Source organism: Manis pentadactyla, chromosome 3 (genome assembly GCF_030020395.1).
Source record: "Manis pentadactyla isolate mManPen7 chromosome 3, mManPen7.hap1, whole genome shotgun sequence".
NCBI classification, from domain to species: domain Eukaryota; kingdom Metazoa; phylum Chordata; class Mammalia; order Pholidota; family Manidae; genus Manis; species Manis pentadactyla.
The window spans coordinates 185,688,651-185,699,111 of record NC_080021.1 but is presented as its reverse complement, the minus strand read 5'-3'; the positions used below and the strand labels follow the sequence as shown (position 1 = coordinate 185,699,111).

Sequence of the window (10,461 nt, the reverse complement as noted above, 5' to 3'; positions counted from 1 at the left end):
CTATTTTACCATACAACAACTCTGTGAGGTAGGAGGGAAGGATTACTCCTCTGATTTTATAAATGAGAAAAATGAAGCTCAGAGAGGCTAAGTGACTTGACGAAGGTCACTGAGTAGAGCTAAGATTCAAAGTGGGTCTTCTATCTACAGAGTTAGTGCTCTTTACACCATACATGCATGACTCAAATGGATAGATTATTACGCATGTGTGCACACACTCAAGACACAAAACTTAAGATGACTTCTTTGTTTATATGGCATATACACATAAGAGGGAAGAATTTTCAATTAGAAAGACAGTATACAAGCACACACACAGAGGAAAAATTAAAAGATTTCTGAATATACACAGATATATACAAGAACAGGAAAGCTACTTGAGTAGATGCATACACCATGAGATAAAGGGACAGATTATATCTATATACGTATGCACATGGAGGGCAAGATGGCTTATATATATTCATATATGATGAATAAATGAGTTGTCTATATATGCATGTACACACAAGTGAAAAATGGTTAGATTATTTACAAACATTTGGACATATCAAGAGGGAGAAACAAATTATTTGTGTACAAGTATGCACACATCGGAGGGGTGGATGGGCTATTTATATACACACAGGAGAGTACCAAGGAAGAATGGATGGTTATATTATATAAACATGTGCATGTGAAAATTCTACCCTCACTGCTGAGTATGCTATTTTTCACTCATCATTATGAACCCCCTGCCAGGAGTTGGCTCAAGCAGTTATGTAATTAACGTAGCTGCTCCGTATTCCACCCACAAATGCTTTGCTTTTATCCCTGCTTGTCATTCAGAGTCAGTCATACGCTTGATACCACTTACCTTGCTGCTGCAACCAAAATAAGAATTAAGGAAATGCAAAGAAAAAACCCACATTAAAACCACAAATTTTAGAATGCAAGTGCTGTCTTTAAAAGGAATCCATTTAGAAGTACTCCTGGGTTTGACAGAGAAGCCACAGGACGAACTTTATAAGCCACAGCATGGCTGCTTGCCCAACCGACAAACAGAGCCAAGGAGCTATTATTCTCAGTTGCACTCTGCGGGCTTGCTCCACAATCCAAAGTTGATGATAGGAACAATGCCCAGCAAAGAAATCCCCTCAGTGAAAGGCTGGGCAGGAGTGTCGCTGGCTGCAAATCTAGGAATCCAATCTGGTCCACACCTCTCTGCTGAGGGGGATTCTGACGACCAGCCTGCTGAAGGCAATAGCAGCCAAACTTCAAGTGGATGTGGAATTGTAACTCAGTCGATTCCGGGCTTGAGGCTGAGACAGAAAGCAGGGCAGCTCCTGCTCCTGCTGCTGCTCCTCCTCCTCTCCAGCTGCTTCCTGCCTGCAGCTCTCATAGGGCACTAGCCCTCCTCACACGTTCCCGGTGCACACACCCCTTTCCCAGAACATTCACGCACACGCGAACCTTGCCAGCAAGCTCACTCACACACCCTTGGTGAGCGTCTCTCCCTCTGGCTAAATATAGATCTTACTCTTTCCCCTCCTCCATTTCTTCTCCTCCTTCTCCCCCCTCCTCTCTTTTCCCCTGCCTATCCACCTCTCTCATGTCTGGGCTATAGGATATAAACAGAGCCTTATACTTTGAGGAGCTCCCAAGCTCAGAGGGAAGACAGACAGCAAGAAACTCCCAGACACAACATAAAGGAGTCTTCTCTTCTGAGATAAACTCTGGATCTTTTTGTTTGGTTGTTTTTTGGTTTTTATATGTATATAATCTGCTGTCTGCATTTGGTGAAGCTGGAGAACAGGTAAAGAAAGAGCCCAAGTACAGGTAACATCAAACAGCACCACATTCTCAGAGCAGATACCTAGTCCAGTTTTTCCAGAATAGCCATAGCAAGAAAGAACCAACTGGAAAATGAGAGTTCCCTTATGCTATGCCAAGGCAATGACTAGAGAGAAGTAGGGGAAGCCAGGAGGGCTGACATGGACCCTGTACTGCAGCAGTCAGGACCACAGATTGTTTGGAATCCTGAATTAGGAAACAAGCAGCCTAGAGTGATATCACATTGACCAAAAGCTGTTTAAGGTTAAGAGCCCTGGTTTCACAATCCCCAAATTTCCTAGTCCCTCTTTGCCAGTGGTAGCCCTATCTCTAGAGATACTTGCTAGTCAGGTGGCTCTCACATGGCCCTAATTTCTAATAATTCAACAATTCTAATTAGGAGTTACCAGGAAACTCAATGTCTTTATCATCAAAGAGCAATCAGGTTTTCCATTGCAACATAATGCCAAACATAAACCAAGCACCCTTGAAGACCTGGAACATAAAATGCCAAATACATAAAATATGTGATATCCCTTTCCACTCTGCAACCACAGGGCAGGAAAAACACTGTTTGAGTCCAGAGAAAGTCAGAATTTTTCTCAATATGTAGCTCTAATTAGTAACAATCCAGTGAAACTATTGCTGTTTTATCTCCCCTGAGCCTGATCTAATGAGAAAAGCACCCCCATTCCTTAGGCCACCTCAGGTGGGCAAGTTTGATTCACCCACCATGCACAAACCAGGCTCTCAAGCCTTGCTACTTCTGCGGCCTGTAACATTCCTTCTGACAATCTACAATAGAACACAGTCCTGTTAGCCAGGAATCAGATAGTCTGTCTAGGGAGGCCACCCTATACTCTGTCACTGCACAACACGCATCCCTATATGGTAGATAAAACAAGCTTTTAAATTAAGAATGATTTCCTTGGCTTATTCAAGATTCTGAGGAGAAAATGTTGATTCTACAGCCAACATTTGCTTTCTTCCAATAACACTGCTTCCCCCTCAACAAAGGAAGAAATGTCAGAATCCAAGAGATTCTAAACCATTTCTTAACCATCCACCTCATTATGCAGCAACTATAACAGCAGAGCAAATATCTCCTAACCTAGCCAGGAGCTGGCTGGATGACAGAAGAGATAAGGACTGACAGTGCAACTATAACCACATCTAAATTCAGAAAGAAAGAAAAGAAAAAACATTGCAAACTGTCATATTTCCGTGGAAGCCAAAGCCAATTTACTGTGGAGTTTGCCCTATTTCAGCCAGGAGAAAGAGATAAAGGGTTTAAACCAAGAAATATAGGGAAAACTAAATCAGAATTATTTCCCTAACTCTGCAGCCACTAATAAACAGTGGCTATCATTGCTAGGTTGGGTCTAGACTTCCTAAACTGAGAAGAAGCTCAAAGTCTCAAGACTGGGACACTGCCTTAAGATCCTACTTCTTCCTGTCTCATCAACCAGTGGCTCCTGGCTGAGGCATCTAGATGTGACGACACCCAAAGCTAACATGACCCTGTCTTGTGGCTATGCCTACCCAAACACATTTAGCCAATCTTCTAAGCAGCATGGGTTTTTCAGAAAAACAAAGGCTTAGGGAGGAGAGGACTTGTTTAGGACATGAGACACAACAAATTTGCTATCTCTAGTTATAGCCTTCAAACTTCACAAAAGAGCTCATATGGCTTTGACCATAAGCAACCATTGTGTCTTTCCACCTTCCCATGTTTTAGCAAAGGCAAGAAGAAGAGTAAGTGGAGAAATGGTAAATAGCAGTCAGTGTAAGTCAGACAAAAAAACAGGACCCCTTTTGCCACCATTCAACAGGGCCCAGTGTGCCAGGCATCATATGACTAAAGGGCAATCAGACCTCCTCAGTGGACTAGCCTTTCGGATAGACACATAATTCCTGAGCCATGTGAGCAATGCTGCAGCTCCCCTGTCACAGTGGATCTTGCTCTTGGGAATCCTGGGAAGGCTAAAAGAATGGGGGTGCTTTTTAGAGCTAAGAAATAGCACAAGCACCCACCTCAATTGGGAAGCTTCCTCAAAGCAGGGCTCTTCAAGAGCCAGCTGGGCAGAACTGGAGAAACAGATTGGGTTAAGAAGGAAAAGGGATTTATCCAGAAGCTGTGAAATGCTCTGAACAGACATTCTCAAGGTCTGGTTCCCAATTTAAATCTTTGCAGGGATCTTCGCCTAGAGACAGATGAGTCAAGATGGAAATTCAACATGAGACACTGACACACATGCAGAGTTGTGGGAAGGTTCAGAGCTGCAGGAGCTCTAAAGGGGAACCGAATGGGTGGGTTAGTCAGAAGACCACCTGGTGCACAAAATTCGTCCTCATCTAAAGCATCTGAGCAGTGTCACAGGGATACGGGTGGAAGGGCTCATCAACCACAATTCTCCCCTCTCATACAAACCTGTCTAAGTCTCCCTGAGACCAAATGCAACTGGCCTGGGAGAAGGTGCCTGCTCCAAACCTGTCCTGCCTTTCCAGGTGTCTCTGCCAGAGAGTGACTGGGTCAGGACCAGAACCTATCTTACTTCCCAGTGCTGACAATCACATATGCAGGGTACAAAGGATAGGTGGAGTCAAAGTCTGACTTATGCAGGAGTACACCTGGACTCTTTCCTTCTTTGCCACTAAGTAAAGCCATAAAAGCAACATGAGGAGGCTGACATGTGGTCACACAGTTGTGATCTGTTTCATGAGGAAAATGGTTTGTTCTAGTGGCTGAGAAAAGTCTTTTCCCTGTAGAATTATGCCCTCCATAAACTATCCAGAAATTACAAGCAGCAGAGAATGATGGGCAATGGGAAGTGGTTCTCCTTCTTCCCCTAAGAACATGCTTCCCTAGGGGAATGAGGAGCCTGGCAGAGACATGCTGACTTTACTGATGTGAGAAGATACAGCTGCTACACAGCCTAAATCAGACCTGACAGGCTGCAAGGCAGGCCTAAGGAGTCACAAACTGCTGACAAATTTCAGTCCTACAATTGGGTCAAGTATCATCCTTGATTAGCAAAAACTTGAACATAAAGAGCTGATAAACTTCAGGACTTCCCAGCTAAATGGTTAGGTTTCCAGCTCTTATCTCCAAAGGCTGTGTCCTCATTACCATTCCAGGACCAAATTATTAAAGACTCATTATCAAAGCAGTCTACATGTCTACTGCTCTCTCATATAAGCCTGGCCAAAAGTCACAGCTCCCAGATTTAGGACCAAGGCTGGTCCTGAACTGGCATTTGCTTATATATGACATAGTCCAATCCACTAAGTGAACTGGTCCTGCCTCAATTGCTATACCCCAAGGAGGCCAAGGGGCCATATGCTGAGGATTCTCTAATAGGAGTCTAAAATTAGAAATTTCATAGGGAAATGAACTCTTATACTAAAAAGCAGACTATATTCTAACTGGCTTAATAGTGATAAAATATCCCCTTCAGTTCTATGTGGCTTATTCTGAGATATAGAGCAAACCCAAATCTGGAGGATTCTCTTGGGATAGCCCCTGTCCTTAAATTTTTCAAAAATATGTCCCTAGCCAGCATGTAAATCTCAAGTGACTCAGTGAAGGGACCCCAAAGAGGAGGATTTCTCCTGTAGGATTCTCCATATATTGAAAAATACCTGGTATGAGACACTGCATTATAGGAAGCTAGTTAATGTTCAAAGGGGAAGAAAATACTTAAGAGAAACCCATCCTTAGTTGGGGATCTCTGACAAAATAACAGGGAAGGAGAGGTGGAAAGAAAGGTAAGTCCTTAACTAGAGTGAGTCAGGAGATAGAGCTGGATTTAGCGGCAAAAGGAATGAATGCCAAGGCAAAGCCTGTTTTGGTGTTGGTATTAGAGGCCTAGGCTGCAAGCTCACCCATACCAATCACACACAGAGAAGACCTCTTGCTCAGACACAAGATCCCTGGAATCCCTATGTTCTAATTCTCCATCCAGTGACAGAATCTTCTGTAAAACCTTCTGTTTCCTGATCACGTCACCAACTCTAATCTATTTTACCTTTCTATCTAGAAAACCTGTCCTGTCCTCCACAACCCTTAGTCTGGGCTTATTTCTCACTTGACTTACTGTAAAATATTCATCCTCTCTCGTCTTCCTTTCTCCAGAACCACCTCCCTCTCAGTCCTCTCTATTCCCAATCAATTCTTTACAATTTGTTAGAGGAATATTTCCTACATAGATTTTGCCTCTCATTTTCTTAAAATCCTTCTGTGAGTGCCCTCAGGAAAAAGTCCTCAGCACATTATCACAAACCAAGAAGCTCTCACAGCTCCCAGAAGAAACCAACACTGCTGACACCTTGATTTCAGACTTCTTCCCTCCAGAACTGTGGGACAGGAAATTTCTGTTTTTAAACCACCCAGGCTGTGGTACTTTCTTATGGCAGCCCTAGAAAACTAATGCAGTACTTGAGAATTACGAATACAATTCTATCCCCCCCAAAAAAGGGGGGAGGGTTTAATAAATAACAAATGCTTACTAAGTACCTGTGTGTTGTACCAGGAAAGATGAAAAGATGTGATCCTTAAAAAGTTCATAATCTAACGGGGGAAATGCCATGGCATGGGGCACTGTTATATTCATATTATATATTCTGAGGAGGAAGAGTGTAAGATTTTGTGTTTGGGTAACTGGTATTTCCATTTACTTAGAAAGTATATATAAGAGATGAGGGAGAAGAAAGAAAAGATAATGAATACAGGTTGAACATGTTGCATGAGGTGCCTATGAAAATTCTGGTGACAGTATCCACAGGCAGCTGGATATATGAGGCTGGAGCTCATGAAAGAGGACTGAGGTAGAGCTAGAACTTTGGGTTCCATGGTGTATGGGTAAAGACATGAGTGAGACTATCTAGAGAAGAGAATGAGTGGAAATAGAGCCCTGGGAATCACCAAGTTTTAAGGGGCAGAGGAAGAGAAATGCTGTAAAGGAAACAAAGATGGAGCTGTCAGAAAAAAGAAAAGGACTTGGAGGGAAAGATATCACAAAAGCCAAGTAGGAAGATTATTTTAGGGAGAAACCAGTCAACAGTTTTTATCTCATTTGTCACAAGAAATGTTCCAGGATGCTTCAAGGGCACCCAGAATGCTCTTCATAACTTGTCATCTTTGGATATTTATGTCTTAATGTCCTCAGGTGTAGACTAAGAATACATTTCCCAACCATGCTTGAAGATGACAACCACCAAAAGGAAGTAGAAGCCTAAGAAATTGGGGAAGATTTTTGGCCACAATTTACCTCTTCTCTTTATCTTTGAGAAGTCTTATTTTATGCACTATGACCGTATGTCAGGACCTGCTTGTTTTGGAATGGTGATAAATCTCAGGTGCAATGTTTATAGGAAGAATACAACTTCCCACTAACAAGGAGCCATAGATCTCCTTAATGACATGTTTGTAAATACAGGAAGCAAGTTATCCCTTTATTTCTATCTTTCTAAGCTTATGTTATTTTATTTCTTGGACATTTCCTGATCCTTAACAATAATTTCTGACTTGATACCCTTTGGAATTCCCCTGATAGGACTCCTCTGACTACCCTAACTCAAAGGGCTTGCTCCCTCCTTTAAAGCCCTATGGCAACTGTTTTCTGTTGTGTTAACCACTCCTTTTACAACCAATTATGGACTTGTAATACCACTTCATACCTTTAGCAACCATTCCACAAAACCTTGCTAAGTGTCTACTAAGTATCAGAAGCTATGCTAGGAATTGTAATCAGTTCCTAAGCTCAGAGCAATACAGCAAAGGAGTTAAAGCCTATATATATGCAAGGAAAATGCCAGCAGAAAGCAGGAGTAACAAGAAAATAAGTGACCAGGAACAGGATCTCTGAATTCCTGAACTTTTTTCTACTTAAATGTACAAGGCCCCTAAGGCATATTAGGCAGGGAAGATACTCCAGATGAATAGTCATTCTTAATTCCTAAGACTTCCAATTCAAACTCCTGTATGACCTCCTACCTTGATAAGCTGACCTGGGCCATAAACTCATCTTTCACAGAAGACCAATTCAAAAGACAGGTCAGGCAGTTTGCAACTTGACCCCTTGCTCCTGGGTCCACTTCCTTGACTGGACATCTGAATTTCTCCCGGTACAAGAGGAGGTACAAAAAAGAATATTGAAGGCTAAAAGGTTGAGTTTTTTCAACCTGCTTTTTCATTAAAAAACAAAAAAACAAACCAAAAAAAAAAACTCTGCACCAATTTATTCCAAGTGACAGAGCTCTTGTCTCCAGCATTACAGCCGAGTTAATGGGCCTGGAGTGAGAGGGTAGACTTCTACAACTCCAAAAGGTGAGAGTGGTTGTTGACCAATATGTATCATAAAAACACATATAAGTGTATGATAATTTGAGAGAGGAAAATATCTCCAGCTTTCAACATGCTGGTTTGGGTGGGAATCAGGGAAGGCTTTGTGAAAGACATGCTATCTGAGCTTGATCCTGAAGGATGAATAATATTTGGATATATGGAAACCAAAGAAAGAAAAGGCATTCAAGGTAGAGGATACAGGATGAACAAAGATATGAAAAGGAGAAAAAGGAAGGTGTATTGTAGGAAAGGGAAGGCAATTACATGTATTGAATGCTAACAACATGTCTTGTCTTGCTCTACACATATTATCTTATTAAAAAAAAAACATATCTATCCACTGAAGCAAATGGTCCCAATTCAGAGATGAGAAAACTAACTTTCTAAGAGACTGGGTGACTTACCTAAGCCAAATTCAGTCTGGCTGACTCCAAGTCCCAACTTCTCTGAACTGTACAATGTTACCTCTGGGTTAACAAAAGTTAGAAAAGTAGGTTCAGCCAAGTCATGAGAGGTCCCAGATGTCAAGCTAAAAAGTTGAGACTGGAATTTAACTACCAATGGAAAAAGAAAAATAATGTTCTTTTAGGAGAAACTTTCATTCATTCATTCATTCATTCATCTATTCATTCATTCATTCCCTCACTCAAGTATCTATTAAGAGCTAGGGATCCAGATATAAAGTTAGTCCCTATTCTTTATTTCCATGTATTTTCATTTAGCTTTTATTTAAACTTTGAATTATAACATACAAATAGAAAAGCACACAAATCAGAAGTTCATCAATGTAAACAGAATTCAGATCAAGAACAGATCATCAGAATTCCAGAATCTCTCTTTGTGCTCATATCTAGTCACTACCAATCCCCTCCCCCAAAGGTATTCCTTATCCTGAAGTCAGACACCACAAATTACTTTTCCCTGTTTCTAAACTTAATATGAAAGAAATCATATAGTGTATATTCTTTTAAGAAATACATAATCTTGACAGCAAATGCTCACATAATTCCAGGACAATATGATAAACACCCAAATTGACCATATATGAAATGCTATAGGAAAATGACTAACTCTAACTCTACCTAAGGATTTTGGGGAAGGCTTCAAAGGATGTGACATCTAAGTTGAACCCTGAGCATAAGCTTAGCCATGACTAACGCTGTTTCAGGAAGATAAATCTGGCCGTGATACAATGGATTTCAAGAAAAACAGATAAAAGCAAGGAAACTGTTGACAAAGGCTAATACTACAGTCTAAGCAGTAAAGAAGACCTGAATACAACGGGGTAGAGAGAAGAGACTGATGAAAGAAATCACAGAAAAAAAGCAAGATCTAGCAAATGATCCATGTGGGTGGGAGGCAAAAGAGAAGAGTGACACCATGATTTTGAAAGGATGATTAGCAGAATGGTGGTTATTTTAATATAAACAGAGAACAAAGGAAGAAGAATAGGCCCAGGAGAGAAGTCTCAAATATTGGGAAATTGTGGTGAAAATAACTAGTAGATAACTAGACACGAAGGATAGAACCTAAGGAAAAAAGGGAGGGTTAGAAGTATAGAGTTAGGAACCATCTGCTCAGAAAGGCTAGTTGGAAGTCTTATCGGCCTAGCACAGAAGTCAAGATCAAGCAAGCACCAGCCACACAGTAGCTATTCAGTTCTGGATTAGAGGCTAAAGAGATGCAGATTTTAGATTAAAAGAGATGCCTTAGGGGAAGACTGCAGAAAGAGAGAGGAAAGGAGATAAACAACGTAAGAAAGGAAGAGACTTGGGAGAATCTAGAATAATGGAAACCAAGAAAATTATTTTAATCTTTCCCCTGGCCTGTAAATGTCTAAGTGATAAGGAAATATCTTACAAATGACCCCAACAGTACTCAGTGGTACCCACTTTATTAGTTGGCTTGATTTAAAATTAAATAATTATATTAGCTGTTTCCTTTGGACAACATTGGCAAACGGATTCTCACAGAGGATATGTTCCTTTCCAGCCAGTATCAAATGTTCCCATGAGTTGGACAGTCAAACAAGCAGTAGTCAGAGAAAGTAGCACAAAGGAAGAATGGCTGCTTTGCTTGTTATTTGGAAGTAATTTTGTACAGAGCTACAAATCAAACACTCCATAGGAGTTTACTCTATACCTTCCTTTATTGATACTGAGACAGGGAGGCAGCAGGGCATAACTCCTGCCCAGTTAGAGTACAGTGAGGGCCCTGCAAAAGCACAAAATCTTAGAAAACAGGGTGCTTGAGATTGAAACAATGTAACAATTTATTCCCCATTGGGACCCAGTGGTATAGAA

The 10,461-nt window shown here is 41.2% G+C and overlaps 1 protein-coding gene across 8 annotated transcripts in view; it reads right to left on the bottom strand.

The window, feature by feature from the left end:
- Nucleotides 1-10,461, bottom strand: part of UNC13B (unc-13 homolog B) — a 302,361-nt gene that overhangs the window by 73,327 nt on the left and 218,573 nt on the right. Inside the window, exon 1 of one of the 8 annotated variants that reach the window (XM_057498801.1) lies at nt 857-1,190. The exons of the other annotated variants lie outside the window; for them this stretch is intronic. The gene's annotated coding sequence lies outside the window, so the exon portion shown is untranslated. Of the gene's footprint in view, nt 1-856; nt 1,191-10,461 lie in introns of those variants that run through there. 8 annotated transcript variants of the gene reach the window in all.